The sequence below is a fragment of the Rhinatrema bivittatum genome, chromosome 2, assembly GCF_901001135.1.
Source record: "Rhinatrema bivittatum chromosome 2, aRhiBiv1.1, whole genome shotgun sequence".
Classification (NCBI taxonomy): Eukaryota; Metazoa; Chordata; class Amphibia; order Gymnophiona; family Rhinatrematidae; genus Rhinatrema; species Rhinatrema bivittatum.
In genome coordinates, this window is record NC_042616.1 from 800,505,556 (window position 1) to 800,523,578 (window position 18,023).

Genomic DNA, 18,023 nt, shown 5'->3' on the forward strand with positions numbered 1-18,023 from the left:
AGTACATATACCCGTGCAGGAAGCTCTGCTCTTCCTCCCTCTCGAATGATGATTAAGACCCACTTGTCCGTTGTTATCTCAACCCATCTTTGGTACAATGGGGCAAGCCTGCCCCCTATGGCTTCTTCCTGTGGATGGGTCGGCTGATTCTCATTGTGGGGTGCGGTTGGGGTCCGGGCCGGCTCCCCTCTTGTTGTGTTTGTGCCGAAAGGACTGGCCCCTGCCTGCGGGGCGAGGTGTTTGATATGTACTCTTGTAGGGTCTAAAACGCTGTGATCCTCTGCCCTTAGATAATCGGGGAGAGGGGCGTTGGCTTCTTTTGTTCTTGTCTTCCGGTAGCCTAGGTACTGGAGATTTGCCCCATTTGTTGGCTAACTTCCCCAGCTCGCTTCTGAACAGGAGGGCTCCTTTAAAAGGCATTCTTGCGAGTTTCGTCTAGGAAGTTGCGTCGGCTGACCAGCTTCAGAGCCAGAGTTGCCTTCTGGCTGCCACTTTGGATGTGACGCCCCTGGCTGAGGTGCATACCAGGTCGGATGTCGCGTCTGTGAGGAAGGATATTGCTGGTTCCAGTGCTTTGACCGATTGGTGAGCCAAGTTGACGCTTTTCAAATCCGGTACTCTAGTGGACAAAGTAAATCCCGTCCGCCTTCCTGTTTTCGGGAAGTACTGTAAGGTGGTGCTCCCAAATCCTCAACAGCAACTCTGTAAAGATCTTGTGTACTAGGACCGTCACGATCTTTTTAGGAGCCTCCACAAACTGGAGGATTTCCAGCATCTTATGTCTGGCATCCTCCTCCATCATTAACTAAAACTGTGCCTAACTTAGGTCCTCAGGCAGAAACATTCTTCATTCCTCTGGAGGAGACAGTTCTGATGGGAAACCCTCAGAGTCCTGAGGAGGATTCTGAAGTGTCATCCTCCCAGGGGTCATATGGGGCCTCATCCTCACTAATCTACAGGTGCTCGGCCTTCGTCCAGAGACCTAGGCACCAGGGCCGGCCCTGACAAAGCTAGACAGGGAGGCGGGTGCTGCAGGCCGGTGTTCCACTGCCGGCCTCGGTGGAGCTTCCTCCTGGGATGAACTGGCAACTAGCAATGAATCGGTTGGGGAAGCATCTGTGCCCCACCGGGCATTGATGGCCTCCTGGGAACCGACACAAACTGCATCAGTAACACACCGATGAGCACGTTGAGCCATTCCAGCAGCGGTTCCAGCAGGGAGAGCGCAGGCATTAATACTGTCCATGCCATTGGCTCGATGCCCCACAGGGCCCAATCGATTGCCAGCTGTACTCTCCACTCCAACTCCTCCTCGAAAGTTGCTGATGCCAAAACAGACTCTGATCCCCGAGGTGCCTCAGTGATGGTCTCCACCAGGATAGGTGGAGACCATCGCAGACCCCAGGCATTGAGAGAAGATGGGCACTCCTTGCCACGGGGTCGCTTTGGGGGCATCACAGCAGAAGCTGATGCCTTTCCGAACCTGGCACTGTGCATTGAAGGTGACTGGTGCCAATGCTTCCTCTGCTTCCCCTCTGTGTTCGGCTTGGACTTTCCCCAGTGCAGAGGTCGATGACAATGAACTAGATGTTCTCGACCTGAAAGAGACACCGACAGGGGCTGGTCCCTGGCGCCCCTATCTGCCAGTGGCATTGACGGAGCCGATGGCCCTGCTGATGTCAATGGCTCAGTGTCCATTTGTGCAGTTCCAAAGTCCTTCAGTGTCAATGCCACCGATGCAGACGTCGATGGCTCGGACTTTCTCGCCCTGAAGAGTTTCTTCATCTTGTCGACGCAAGCGCGACATTGTGCGATACCCCCAGGCAGAGGATACACACATCGTTGTGGGTCCATGATGGACATAGTCCTTGGGTACTAAGGGCATCGACAGAAACCCAAGGCCATGGCGAAGCAAACTGAAGGGGCGAAAATGAGGAATGCTGACGCCGGGCACCGAGGCACGTCTGGCAAGGGGGGGGGGGGGGGGGGGGAACAGAAGTGAAAGTAAACTTACCGAACCGTGGAAAACCTGGCTAGAGACTAAGGGGAACCAGAGAGGGACCCACGCCGAGAAAAGACACGAAGAACCACCAAAAAAAACGGTGAAAAAAACGTTTTCCAAGGTAATTTTAAACAAAATGCCACGAGCTCAGAAAAACCACAAGGCGAAAGTGCCATGGAAAAAATAGAGACTGAAGAGGACCCCACATGGACACGTGGTATAGGGCATGCTGGGCATGCTTAGTGCACCTAGTCAAAGTTCTAGAAACATACTACTTATGACATTTTCCGTGCCGGGCTCCATCCGATGTCATCACCCATGTGCAAGGTCTACCATCTTGCTTGTCCTAGGAGGAACATGACATCTTCCTGAAATTTTTAATGCAAAATTACTATTTTCTTTCTTTTAACAACTAAAAATAATTTTTAAAAAAGTGAATATGAAACAGCTAATAAGAATCTCCGTGTTTTCCTTGAGCAATCAGACACTGTCAGGATTTTCTACCTACACCTACGCATTTATCTTGCACAATGCTATTCTGAAGACTTTTCTTCCTTCTGCGCTACTGCTTTGCTATTACTACATTCTGTATATGTTAATGAGAGGGATTGGATTGTAGTCATTGCTTGTATAACCCTCAGCAGCAAAAGAGAAAACAAAACCTAATGCATGCCATCACTTCCGATGCCTTTCATGGGAACCCTCTCCGGCAGCACCCATAGGCTTCTATGCTAAGCAGCAGCCTGTGGCTACAAATATATGAATCATAAGGTTGTTATGGCAACTTCCCATCTGTATCAATCCTACAAGCTAAACGCACGTTACATGAGAAAGCAACCAGCACAAACAATTAAAATTACATAAATCTGGAAACAAATGAGAGCTTAAAGAAATGTCCTCTTTTCCAAAAGCTTTATTTGTTGTTGTTGCTGACCCGCAAGACTTTGTTCTTATTCCTTTATATCCAGCTGGATGATGCAGCCGGCAAGGCCTTCACATAGCCTGGCCACCTGACCCGCATCACTCTCAATATCCTGGTCCACTGCCTTCTGGAACTATCACTATCAAAAAATAGAACTGCCAAAGGGTTTAATGGAAACAGGACTTGATTGTCCTGTCAAGGTTGACTTTTTTAACCTATGGTATTCACCCACCTCTGAATTTTTCCAGTTTCCTTGCCACCACAGACAGAGGTCAAGTACCACAGCAACCGCCTGGGGCTGCAGCAGCTGGTTACAGTCCACTAAGGATCTGCTTCCCGAACTGCTAACTGGATTAAACATGCCAGTTTTCTGCTCTCCATTGCACAGCCACCATGAATTCTAATTCTACAGCAACCTTGACTCCAGAGCTTAAGGCTTGTACCAGAAAGTGAGCACAGGCTTCCTGTTAAGCAGTATAGAGAGCTGCCGAGTGAATACACTATTACACAATGAAGGCATCATCTTGTTATCTTAAACTGAGCATGAAAGAGGACTGTCTACCTCTGGAAGATGAGTTGTTTGTATCCAAGAGACTTATGCTTTGCAATATCTGTGTAGACCTGATGTTCACAGACTTAAATCCCAGCAAATCTGACCCCAAAAATATTTAAATCATCATTACAATGACTGGGCAACAGTAATTGTGCGATTAGGTTGCCAGCTGGCTCCATTTTTAGCAAACTTGCCTTATAAGAGCATCATGTCTGTTAAATGTGCTCCTTCCAATAACAATTGAACTATTCATCCTATTTCTTTCAAAATTCCTGCCACAGATACAAGAGTACTCTGTGAACTCCACCCCACCACCAGTTCACACTGTGTATGTACCCTGGACACTGCCTGTCATTTAAAACTCCCTTCTTTGTAGTCCATTTAGGTAAACAGGCCAGTTCAGCTCTGTTGAATTCTCAGAAAGACCAGAGTAGCTTGAGAATGTTTAAAGCTGCCATGTCATCGGGTAGTAATCATAACCATAGGCAAATTTCTGTACCAAAGAAGGAAATCAGACATCATGAAACATTCACATATTCCTGGGTTTCAGGATCCAGTAAGTTTTACCCCCACTACAGGTTGGGACTTGTAGTTTTTGATTTCCCTAAGAAAAACAAAACTACAGGTACTTGCATGCAATGGGGAAAAACAACTAGATCAGCCTGGGTCATCGAACATGCAATCTGCAACACGTTTTGATGGATATGTGTTAGAAGTTAAAAACATTATTAAAATGACCCAGAGTCCTTCTTCAAATATCTATGAGGTCATTAGAAATACGTCTATTTTCCCTTAATAAGCATCTTATCTATTTTAAAAAATCCGATAAATTTTTCTCATGATTTACAATCAGGCAAGAACAACATTTCATCTTTCTTTCTTCCTGCTAAACCAATCCATACACATGAGGTTACCCTAAGCTGTCCCTTGCCAGGGAGGGAGGACAATGGGGTTTTCTTAAGGATTTCTGCCCAAAAGACAATGCCTGCCTTGTCGTCCAGACTATAATACTTTGCCAAGGAATGTAGGGATGACCAGATTTCCTCCAGGAGACTAAAAATGTCTCTGCCCTCACAATGACTACACTCTTGTAGAGTGCACATGGAGTGCAGTCGGTGCTTGCCTGCCAGAGAGAAAGTAGGCTGAGGCTATTGTTTCCTTGATCCATCTAGCTAAAGTAACTTTAGAGACCACGTCCCCTTTGCAGGGTCCATCAAAAAATACAAGCAACCTAGCTGTCTTTCTTAAGGCATTTGTCACCTTTAGGTATCTCAAGTGTATACAACGCACATCCAGTAGATATAGGTCGAATTCTTTGCCCCAATACTTGCTACTTCTAAATGCTGGGAGTGACAGACTGATTTTAGTGAAATGAAGACACGGTACTGGCTGAAAGGCAACAGGGTCCAGAGGGGGGGAAAAAAAAAAAACAAGTAAGGTTCCCTACATGAGAGAGAGAATCTGTAGTTCCGAGATGCACCTGGCAGATCAGATAGCTCCAATCAATGTGGGTAGATGAAAGAAAATGTATACAACCAACCAAAATAGAGATAACTTTCACCAGATATTGTAAAACATTAAACACTACCAATGCTGAATTTGTTATACACAGTGGGGTATATTTTCAAAAGTACGTGCGGGCGTACATGTGCACGCCTGATTTTATAATATGCGCGCACCGACGCCTACAGGCTTCCCCTGTTCCTTCCCAGGCCGCTCCTAACTTCCCTTCCCCCTAGCTTGACCTTACCACCCCTTCCCTAACCTTCCCCCCCCCCAGCCCTACTCTAAACCCCCCCCCTGACCTTTGTCTTACCTTTTGCGCCTGCCTCCGAGCAGACGCAAGTTGCATGCGCCGGCAGCCTGCCGGCACGCGATCCTCCAACACAACGGCAAATGGCCTCTGTGCAGGAGGCCTCTGGCCCCGCCCCTGGACCGCCCCACCCTGCCCCCAGACTGCCCCGGGACTTAGACGCGTCGCGGGGCTTTACGCGCATCACCGGGCCTTTATAAAATAGGCCCGGCGCATGTAAATCCACTGGATTTACATGCATAGAGTTTTTAAAATCCAGCCCAGTGAATGGAGGAAAAGATCTCAAAATTGAAACATGTCTAGTTCATTGAATTTCAACAACATGAAACATGCTTTTCAATCATTAGTCATAAAAGCCTTGACTATACTTTATTTCTTCATAACATGTCTATTTTTGTATTTCTTTTTTAAGAATTTTTTTTTTTTTTTATAAAAAAATATTGCTTGTAGAGACTTATCTTAAGCTTGTCTCAATTCTGGGTCAATTAAAATCCAAACGTTGGCCAAGCGTTTCGCCGACAAGGCTGCTTCAGGGCGTCTTTAATTACTATTCATTCAGTGTCTCTTCATTTACAGAGCCAACTGCTCTCACTGATATCCTGCCCTGAAGCAGCCTTCTCGGTGAAACGCTTGGCCAACGTAGGCAGCATTTGGATTTTAATTGACTCAGAATTGAGACAAGTTTAAGATAAAAATCTAAATAAATAAAATAAAAAAACGTATGTTCTGCTTTTTGGCACTTCAAAGTGTACATCATAGCAGATTACATTCAGGTACTAAAGATATTTCCCTATCCCCACAAGACTTGCAATCTAATTTTGTACCTTAGGCAACAGAGGTTAAAGTGACTTGCCCAAGGTCACAAGGAGCGACAGCAGGATTTGAACCCTGGTTTCACCCTCCACTCCTGGCTCTACAAGTCTCTACAAGTCATATTTTTTTTTATAAAAAATTATTTAAAAGAAATACAAAAGCAGACATGTTCTGAAGAAATAAAATATAGATCAGATAGTTACCAAGAAAGTAACTTTCAGGGATAGGTCCCTTAAGGATGCCTGTTTCACTGACTCAAAGGGGGGCTTTACGAAGACCCTCAAGACCACATTAAGATCCAACTGCAGGACTATTGGCCTGAAAGGATGTGTTTTGCCCCTTTTAGATAGCATACTATGCCTGAGTGAGTTGCTACCTGAGTGTTTTTAATTCATCCTCTGTAGCATGTTATAGATGCCACCTGCATCTTTAAGGAATTAAAAGCTAAACCCTTGCCTAGGCCGCACTGCAGAAAGTTCAATACTTCCGCAATATCCAATTTCCAAGGAGAGACTTCGTTGTTGTGGCAGAATCTTTCAGTCATTCACTAAATTCTGATATATGATAGTGATATAGAGGTCTTACATGCCTTTACCATGGTTGATGTTACTACTGGGGAGTATGCCCTCCCATGCTGGTGTGCCCTTTCGAGAGCCAAGCCATAAGAGAGAAGAGAGATGGGTCTTCTATTGGGACTGGCCCTTGTCCCAAGAGGCTATGCTCCCTAGGCAAGCTCAACCTTATTTGATCTGTGTGCCAAGACCTCTTTGGCCAGCCTGGGGCCACCAGAATGACCATTGAGGGTTGGTCTTCAATCCTTGTTATCACTCTGCCTAAGAAAGGCCATGGAGGAATGACATACAGCAGATTATATATAGAAATACAGAAACATAGAAATGACGGCAGAAAAAGACCAAATGGCCTGTCCAGTCTGCCCAGCAAGATCCCACACTTATTTTCCCATACTTATCTTTTTCGCCACCCACCAAGTTCAGGCCTCTTGTTGGTAACTGTTTGATTCGAATTTCCTGCCACCCCTTGGCATTAATGCAGAGAGTAATGTTGGAGTTGCATAGGCAGAGGAGGGCATCTATTCCACTGGAACCCGTCTCCACCCAGCAATGGAGGAATATTTAGACTCTGGTGTCTGCATGAGTCACCATTAAATCTACAACTGGATGATCCCACCAATCCACTGATATTTGGAAAGCTTCCAGGTTCAGTTCCCATTCTCCTGGGTCTAACCTGTTTCTGCCCATGATGGCAGCTGTCCTGCTACTGCCGCTGTGCTACACTTGCTCCTTGCAGTTCACCCCCACCCCCACATACACACTCCTTTTATTTAATAAGCAATAGTGTGTACGTCAGTCCTGGCCTGACCATCAGGAGGGAAAAATACTGGCGGATAGCTCGGATTCTCGGTCGTTAAGTTGCTTAATTACTTACCACTCAGAGTGTGCAGCAGTTCAACTACCCTGCAAGTCATCTGGCCCTTCCTTTTTTTTTTTTTTACATTTTTTTCTCCACAGAAGATAGCCTGGGCTGGATGGGGAAAAGGGAGAGAAGGAAAGAGTCTTAGAGGACCCTCTTCTGAGTATTTACAAAAATCCCCTTTTCAGTTCACCTAGGAAGACTAAGTAACCCCTTCCCTGGGAAGTCTGCAGACCCCTGGGATTCTCATAGGGGAACTTGATCAGAGATTCCTGGGAGATCTGTTTCCACTGGTAAAAATCAGACCTGAGAGACTGTCTCAGAGGCGAGAAGGACTCCACCAGGCCAGGGCCTAACCTAGATTATGGGAGTTTTAACATCCAGTCCTTACGTGTCCTGAGCTGCAGGAGACAGAAGCTACTGGCAGGTGCTCAGGGACGTGCCTCTCGTATAGTCAGAGTGAGATCATAAAAGAGGTGTTTGTCCCTGGTCTCCACATTAAGTGATGGAGGAGTAATCCCATGTGCTAGGACTTGTCTAGCAGGAAGAAAAGGAAGGGTGGAATTTTCAAAATGGCCATGTATCTGCCAAAGCCCACGGGTACTTTTACCCGAGGATTTAGAACTAATTTTCAAAGCTGAAGTACACAGGTAATTTCACTTTGAACATGGTCCAAGGAAAATTTGTTCAGGCAAATTTTTCGGATTAAAAATACCTGCCTACTTTTGAAAATTCAGAAGTATGCGCATAGTTCCAACCCCACCCCCAAGAATTCCTCCCGTTGCTGCAGGTAGAACTTATGCACTTAATGGCACTCCACGCGGACTTTTACTACCCACATATTTCTAAAAGCCCATTTCTACAGGTAAAGCCCTGTGGAAGTTTTGAAAGTTTCCCTCTAATACCCAAACAGGATTAGATTATGGCCCCCTTCTTACAAGGCCTCCATCTTCAACTCTAAGCAAATGAAAGATAAATGAGTAGACACAAGCATTCCCGGACTCAAACTGATCTATTTCATCCATACCAATCCCTACCTTCACCTACACCATGATTAACCATCTCCGCTATCGTTTATATGTTTGAATTAATGACCTGTCCTTTCTCTTCTTCCTCTGCCAAGTTCTAATCACCCTGTTATATGTAACTGCCTTTTTCTGCACCATTGTTTTAGTTTATGTTTACGATACACCCTTGTTTTATGTGAACTAGCATGATGGGACTGCGTTCTCGAATGCCGGTATATAAAAACCCGAAATAAATAAATAAATAAATAAAGGAGGGCCTGGCAAAGCACTTTGCTCTGCCTGTGGTAGTGGCTCCATGGGGAGCCTGTCCCACAGCTGCAATACTTGCCATCAGTCTGGCAATGGAATCACATAAATGACCATCAAGGTGAGGCTGATTACCCCAAAAACAATTACATCTCGCAATGTGACGAATGTATCTTTCTTCTGATGAATATGAAATAAATCCCCAAACAATTATTCACTACTTTAAAAATTAAATATTTAAAGGGAGAAAAAAAAAAAACCAGATGAAAGTCCACCATAACATCCATCCCTTTGGCCTGTTTCCTTTTTATTTAGTTTTTCATAGCTTTTAAAAAAAAAAAAAAAATCTAAATTCTTCTTTTTAACGTCACATCACAATATGAGATGGTGTCAACCCTCTTCATCTCTCTCTCTCTGCATTATTTCTCTCTCCTATCCTCTCTCACTCTTATTTAAAGACTTGTTGCCTGCATACTCCACTGTTCACGGCATCTCACATAAAAAAGCATTTATAAAATTAACTTCATTTACCAACAATGATCACGTAACCTTCTACTGCCTTGATGAGTAGTTGAATCAAGGTGTTCATTGTACATACCCCTAGGAGTAATGAACACCTCCTCTGCAGAGGATTTTTAATGTTTTTACTGTATTACTTTGGCATATTAGTGTTTTATATGGTTTAAATTATGAATATTGAAACTTAATCCACCCTGTACAAGATGTGGAAGAAGTGGAATACAAATATGATTACATAAATAACTTAGTTGCAACCACTAAGTTTCTTACATCTAGTTAGCACAATAATTTAACTATGGAAGGCCAAAAACTTGCCAAAACAAACATGCTTTTAAATGCTTCTTGAAGGACCATGGCCCATAACTATAATGGAAGCGAGTCTCTAACGCTCTTCCCTTTCGCATAAATCTCTCACTATCTTTCTCAAGCCATGGTGTAATTGTAGCGCAAAAGGGATCTTTTATGGCGTTCTCTGGATAGCCTAGCTTCTTTTAGCTTTGGGCCAACCTTTACGTGAGATTACTCCATTTCAACCCTCACTGTTATGCAGGGTTGCTTTATGAGTCTTTACTGCAACTTCATTCTTTGGAAGAGAAAATGACAGGCAGATAGACTCCAAAGCTCATGCCTCAATAAATTGCTTAGTCTATAAGATGCTGCCCACCTCTTTCATATTTGGTACACTAGACTAACATGGCTACCCCTCCGTAGATTCTTTGGAAGGGGTGTTATAAATGATGATTTTTAAAATGATTTTGTAGTGGCATTTTTTGGATTGGGGGTTTTTTTTTTATGTGGGTTTCTATTGATTTTTCTTTTGATACACATTTATTGTAATTCATTCATTTATTATAACATAGATAGTATTAACTTTTACAGTTTACCAAAGATGAGGCACACAACTTAATGACGGTATAGAAAAGATTTTAAATAAATAAATAAATACCAACCCTCTTACTCTGCCTAGCCTGGTCATAAGAACATAAGATAAGCCATACTGGGTCAGACCAAGGGTCCATCAAGCCCAGTATCCTGTTTCCAACAGTGGCCAATCCAAGTCACAAGTACCTGGCAAGTACCCAAACATTAAATAGATCCCATGCTACTAATGCTGGCAACAAGGAGTGGCTATTCCCTATCGATTAATAGCAGTTTATGCATTTCTCCTCCAGGAACTTATCCAAACCTTTTTTAAACCCAGCTATACTAACTGCCTTAACCACATCTTCTAGCAATGAATTCCAGAGCTTAATTTTGAGTTGAGTGAAAAAGAATTTTCTCCAATTTGTTTTAAATGTGCTACTTGCTAACTTCATGGAGTACCCCCTAGCCCTTCTATTATCCAAAAGAGTAAATAACCAAGTCACATTTACCCATTTTAGACCTCTCATGATTTTGTAGACCTCTATCATATCCCCACCTCAGCCAAGCTGAACAGCCCTAAATTCTTTAGCCTTTCCTCATAGGGGAACCCTTCAACAACAGTTTTAAGGCTGAGAGCCATGCACCAGGGCTTCTTCCGAAGCCCTATACCATGGATTCTAAGCCTGGCCAGCAGATATTATCCTTGATCAGGGCTTTCCAAATTGTGGGGGTTGGAACCCCAAATGGGCCCCAAATCCTTTAACCTCAAACAGCAGTGCTTTTCAGGCACCAGCAAAAGCAACATTAGTATTCTTCACAGGCTGTGCAGTGGCTCCACCCTTGCACAAGCTTGCACGGTAACAGGAAGCCATGCATGAAGAGGGACTGGGGCCGTTGCAGGGGATGTGACCTTGCAGTAGCTCAGAGGCTTCACACTGACTCTCATTTCTAATGCCGCTGCCACTTGCAGATCACTATTGGGCTCAGAACTATCCATTAGAGCAGTGGTTCCCAACCCTGTCCTGGGACCCTCCCCCCCCCCCCCCCCAATCAGTCGAGTTTTCAGGATATCCTCAATGAATATGCACGAGAGAAAATTAGCATGCACTGCCTCCATAACAAGCAAATTTTCTTTCATGCATAATCATTGTGGATATCCTGAAAACCTGACTGGCTGAGGGATCCCCAGGACAGGGTTGGGAACCACTGCAATAGAGCAAGGCTGAGTTTGCAAGGGTCAGTGGAGAATGCCACTGCTTTTCTCTCTCCACTCACCATTGAACTTAGCCAAGAGAAAAATATTGCCCCCGTCTTCCTACCAGTCGTCATGCACTGTTGGCCCAGAGCCCAAAAAAAAAAAAAAAAGACTTGGCCAGGGACATGTTTGGAGGAATAACAGTTTGAAGAGAGAGATCAGATGCAAGAGGAGTTTGTAGACTGAATTAGATGGTATGTGGTTTCAGAAGGTACATCACATGGAGAGGAGGGATTGGGAAGAACAGAAGTTTGACTATGGGATGTAAAAGAGAGCTGGGGGTTAAGGGGGGGCCAGCTAAAGGGATATGAAAGAAAGGGCAGAGGAGAGGCTGGGAGGTGAGAGAGGAACGGGGATGAGAGTAAAGATAGGCGAGAGGGAGGGGATCAGCTAGGGAATGCAAAAAGGGCTGGATGGGATGAGCTGATAGGTTAAGGAGGTGGGGTATGAAAGAGAAGACTGAGAAGGGGGTGGAGTCATTAGAGGGGGGTTGTTCACCCTTTAATTTGTTTTGCTCATCCTCTTGGGTCATGTGAACTGTCGAGTGCTGAAACTGGGTCCCATCAGCTGAAAATTTGGGAAGCCCTGCCTGCGATGATGGCTGGGACCTCACCCCCATATCAGGTGCTGTGAACGCTGCCCTCTGCAGCATCCCAGTTGAACTAGGGAACAGAAGGCCTGATCTGGGAATCAAACCGGGATCCTTCCCGCATGGCAGGGCACAGCCGGCCAGCCCCATTTTTATTCTTCTGCAAACGGACTTCCCCCCTCCACAGCATCGCACATTACAGAAATTGGCATCTATTGCAAGGTTCGAGTTTTAGTAGGTCATGTTAAAAAGGTGTCGCAGAACCAAACTACTGACTGGGATTTTTCTTCTTACACTGAAAATCTTTTACTGCGCAGGTGAAGAATTCAATATTTAAACTCTAATTCCATGAAAACAAATGAGAACATCTCAAACAAATACAAAAGGAGGCAATCCACGGGGTCACCCTCCAACGGCACGTGAAATTTGATTTGCAGCTGGGTTTTTTTTTAAACTAGCCAAAAGTCAAAACACGAAAATAAAATTGCAGAACACCTTTGAAGGAGGACACTTTGCATGCATTTCCCTTTGTCTGTGTCCAAAAGCAAAGCAGTTATTCTAAAATTTGGCAGACGATGGAGGAAAGGCACTCTGGCTCTCCCTGGTGAAAGGATGGGCGAGTGAAAATAACAGAGTAATGCAGAACTGCTGTTTTTAACCTTCAGTAAGACAGAATCCCAGCCCTACTAGGCAATTAAGATTACGTTTTATGCTTACGAATCTCTCTGTCAAAAGGCAAAAAGATTTTTCTTTTAGTGCATTAAAGTAATGCTGCAACCCACAACTGACTCAGAAAAGAGAGTCATCAACATGAAAACACTCCTTGTGTGTAAAGAACTAAAAATATCACCCTCTACTACTATTCATACCCCCCTCCCAGGCACTCAGCACTTTATTCCATCTCCCGCGACCTTACTTGCCCTCTCATCCCCTGCCAAGTGTGTCTGGGAGTTGTTGCATTAGTGCAAGAAGTTTATTATTTTTGGGGGGGGGGGATGGTACAGCATAGGATAACCGAAAAAGCATGGTTTGGGTTTGTTTGTTTTTTGGTTTGTTTTTTTTTTAATTATTTTTAAGTAAAATTAAGTTCCCTTCCTTCTAAGGATACAGGCACCCTATTTAGCACTATATACACTGGGAGAGTATTTCATCCGTGCTGACTCACTCAGTCAGGCTGTTGTGCTGCTTCAATATCCTGGCCGTGAGAGGGGAAAACTTTAATGCTAGCATTCTGTCCAAGAGCCCTCCACCTCATTCCTCTCCCTTACTGACAAGCTCCCCTAATGCCCACACAAATCAATAATTGTCTGTTAATTGAATCATAGTTATGAATGTCACTTTGTAAACCGTTGTGATCTTATTACGGACGGAACGACGGTATATGGAATGCCCGGATAAATAAAATAAATTGTCTCCACACACACACACACACACACACACACAAACACACAAACTCTTTCTTTCTACAGCAGCCATGAGGCCCGGGTGTCCCCAGCTACATGACTTTGATCTTTTCTCTTTAAAGGCAGGCAACCCTCACGCAGCTGGTGGGCGATATCCTGCAACCCCGTGCCTGAGTCAGTGTGCTCATGGCGTGCTGGCAACATGCATCCAGCACGCCTCCATCGCTGGGGAAGAACTCTGCCAACTGTCTGTGCCCACGCAAAGGAGAGTCTTGGTCGATGGCCTGAGGGGGAAGACTGAGAAGAGTTTGCTCCCTGCTGGCTCTGCAAGGGTCTCAACTCCCGCACACTCTGCTCCAACGAGACCCGGAAAAGGTGAGGTCACCCAAGTCGTCATTCTCAAAGTAAGAATCCTTTCATTAATCTCCAGGAACACTCACGCCAGCCAGGACACCTCATAACGTACCAAGAGCAGGCAAACCACTTACAGATACACCGTCTCTCTCTATCTATCTATATACGGAGAGATAAATGTGTGTGAGTGGGCTGAGTCTGAAAGGAGATGAAGGAAATGCCTCTTGCTCAATAATTGCTTTTAAAATATGTTCCTATAGGCTGAACCATTTTGATATCTAAGCTGTCAAGGTGAAAGTGAGAGCAAGGTCATGAGCAAATGGAATTGCAGGATGTGCTAGACCAGGGGTGTTCAAATCAATCGTACGTCGGGTTTCAGTACATCCCTAATGAATAGGCATGAGACTTATTTGCATGCACTACCTCCAATAAAAATGAACGCTTTTCTCAAGCCTATTCATTAGGGATATACTGACAACCCGACCAGCTGGGGGGCCCGTAGGAGCGGTTTGAGCACCCCAGTGTGAGGCAAGGACTGTTTTGTTTGGGTGGGGTTTCATTATTTCCATCCTAGAGCAGTCTCTTCTTGTTAGGATTTGAAATCACATGATTATTGCATTGCGCTTATAAAATAGATGACAGATCTGTTCCACGGGACATAATGAATTTTTTTTTATTTGTATTTATGCAATTTCAAATATAATCTTCAAGACAATATAAAATCTTGAGAGGAAATACAGAACAAGAAATTCCACCACCATATTCAACATATCAGGAAATGGGGGGGGGGGGGGGGGGGGGGGGGGAGTATATAAATATGCATTTCTATGCAAGTCCCCCAACTTAGGGAGGGTTAGAATCAGTATCACAATCCACAAAGCAATAAATTACATAGGATAATAACGTGAAAGAGCAGCAACTGCTATTGTATCAGGGAACCAAGATAGATGTAGGAACCAGAGATAGAGATTGGGTCAATCAAAAACACACACACCCACTACAAGGCCAACCGCCCCTGCCAAAGAGGTCCCAGGGCTTTCTAGTTACCTAGTGGGGAGGGGAGAGAACACCAATGAAACAGGACAGCAGAGGGAAGGGAGCTGGAGAAGAGACGACCAGCAAGCAGCAAAGTTAGTGAGCATCAAAGAAAGGCTACAGGGCACCAAGTATGAAAGAGCATTATTAAAAGAAAGGATTTCAGACCGACTACACAACAGTGCTCGTTATAAGGATAGCAACTTTCCAAGCAGCGCACAGGCGCACGGCTGGATTAGAACATACGCGTATATACTGCGTGCGTGCCAGCCACACAACAGCCTGACCGCGCACACGTGCACTCGGTTTTAAGTGGATGCACACCTGTGCGTGCTGGTGCCGCTTCTACCCCGCGAGTGGGCGGGGGATTTTAAAAGGCATGCGAGCAGACACCATTGCCAGTTTGCCCAGGTCACCCAGTTAAGGGGTAGGACTTCCAAACCCACCTAGTTTAAAAGCCCTCCTTCCCCCGTTAGATCTGACCATTAACTGCCCCCCCCCCCAATCCGTTTAGATCTTTTTGTTTTATTACTTATACGTCATGCATAGCAGAAGTAAAGTCACGTGGCAGGGGAGCCCGACGCACTAACTGCAAGTTAAAATCCAGGAACGCCCATGCCCCACCCCCTTTTGGAAGCTTGTCATCGGGGTGCACAGCGGGAGGTACGTGCATATCCCGGCACATTTTTTAATCCGCTCGGCGCGCACCAACCCGACATATTCACGCATCGGGGGTTTTAAAATTCACCTTTAATGTTTTATTATAAATAGAATATGGAAATGAACGTTGTTGAGATATTATTAGTTTAAGTGTGACTGAAGGTATTTTGAAATCTGGATATCATGGTGTCTAAATAAAAAAAAGAAACTTTTTTTTTTTTTTTAAAGGCAGCTGCAAGAAAGGAAAGAAAAAAAAAAAAGAAACCAGCATCAAAGGAGAGACAAGTAAGTAAAACAAAGAAAGACGTGGAATACTATCGCACAGAAGATAATAAAGTCATGGGGCACGACGTGCAAGCAGCATTATGCCAACTCTAGCACCACTCACCTCCAAGCTGCCGATTGCTATTAATGTACCAAACTTCTTACTGATCCAATTCATCATCAATTCTGCATCAACAATTATAACAATATTCATAGCATCTTGGGCTAGACTCACCCTCTCTCAAGGACTAAAGCACATTTCCATTAGAAAGATATTCATCAGGGTTAGAACATACAGACAATCATGACCTTGTGTGTCAAACCAGGGCCCTCCATACCTCAGAGAAAGCCACCTACGCAGATTTTTAAGACAGCCCCTCACGCCTCCCCTAAGATCAAAAGAGACATGACCAGTCTGACTACTATATACGCGACCTTAACTAGCAATTCACCAATGAATGTGCAGTCGCTTTCACGTCAAACCAACTTCAAGAACTGGACGGGGAAGCCATGACAGCTCAAAGTATGGGCTAAAAGCACTTATCGACATTTCTATGTACACACACACAAGCACTTATGTGAATGAACCCTGTAGGAATGAAACAGAAGGATAAATAAATGAAAGAGTTCTGATTTACTTTTATTGTACAAAAGAAATAAAGAATAATATACAGGAGTTAGGAAACTATTTCATTTATGCTCTGACTCAGGAACAGAAAAGGGTCTCGCGCACATTACAAACTCTGATATGAGTCAGTAGCAGAAAGCCTGCAGTGTAGTTCACACAACAGAAGGCCAAAACATGCACCATGCACGAAGCAAACTACTCTGGTGGACTGATGGACATTATTGCCGTGCTCTTTTGAATCAACAGATGAATGTTAAGGCAAAGCTAACAGCGTGGCAGGTTGGGAGCTCCTGCTGTAATCAGTCACTCAGGAGTAATAATTAAATGCTGGACAGATATAACCAGGTTTACAACTACTACTAGCACAAAAAGATATATAACATAGGTTAGAACGAGAAACACTTACTGTTTGGAGGTAGGCACAATCCAGTCCTGTGTTCAGCTTATCAGTAAATCTTCCTCATCACAGACAGTGTTTCTGAACAAGGCTTCCATAATATAACATTGCGCAAGACTTTAGTCTACATCAACCTCAATATAAGATCTTCATATATCCAATGTCCCGCTAAGAACAAGTAATTAGGAAACAGTTTTAAATGTTTCCTAATTCAGATATTTATTTTAAAACAATGTTTTAAAATAAATATCTGAGCTCACAGGTCTACACTGGAATCAACAACATCCTGGTCTCTTCGCCATCTAAATGCAGGGAATTCCTTCCTGGGGTCCCAGCACCCGTTTTGCTGCTCACGAAGGACCAGTCAGGCTCCTTAGGGCAGGATCATGCACCAGGCTATCGGCTTCCTGGAACTACATTCGAGAGCATTCTGTAGCTCTGTGAGTAAGTCTCAAACCCTTAACCAAGGAAACCCTGGTTCAAAACCAGACAATTAATCCCTAAAGTCGACCTCTATATTTAAGTATGAGATGGGAATACGAGTCAGACTAATAGAACATCGTAGCTGTATCGCTACGGGCAAAACATTAGCTCCGATGGTGGCTCATTGTTTAGATAAACATCACTCTTTTCAACAACTCAGGTGGCGTGTGCTTGAGGTAGTTTCAGATAACATGCGAGGTGGCGATCCCAATTTTTTACTAAATTTAAAGGAACAACAATGGATTTTCCGCATGTGTACAGTTATGCCATCAGGACTTAATAGCATTATAGAGTGGTATTCACTGTAACGCCAGCCGTGATGAAATAAGATAAGAGGAGAGTGTTATCTATTGTCATACCAGAAATGATGCAGGAAGATGTTATGCAATGATAAGGGGCTTTGAAAATGAAGGCGGGAATTTCGAACTTCAATACGCTGTAAGTGTCATTCATGATTATACCAGAAGTGATGTAGGAAGACGTTACGTAATGACATGGGGCTTTAAAAATGGTGGCGGGAAATTCAAACCGGAAGAGATGCACAAAAAATGCTGAGAGCCATTATGATGTGGTAACGAGTAAGTAGCTGGTACACGATTGAGTTCTGGTAAAAATATATGTTTAAATGGTATTGATTCATTTTTCTTGTGGCGCAGATTCTTGCCCTTTAGGAAGGACGATAACGTCCGAAACCTGTACAGTGTCGGGCACAGACACGGCAATGTGGTAGCGGTCACATTGCTTGGACCATCGGATTGGAGAAA

General features: G+C 44.3%; 1 protein-coding gene across 6 annotated transcripts in view; it reads right to left on the bottom strand.

Moving 5' to 3' along the window:
• The window catches only part of LOC115085754, a 1,125,639-nt gene that overhangs the window by 1,022,940 nt on the left and 84,676 nt on the right, over positions 1–18,023 (bottom strand). The gene's annotated exons all lie outside the window — the stretch shown is intronic.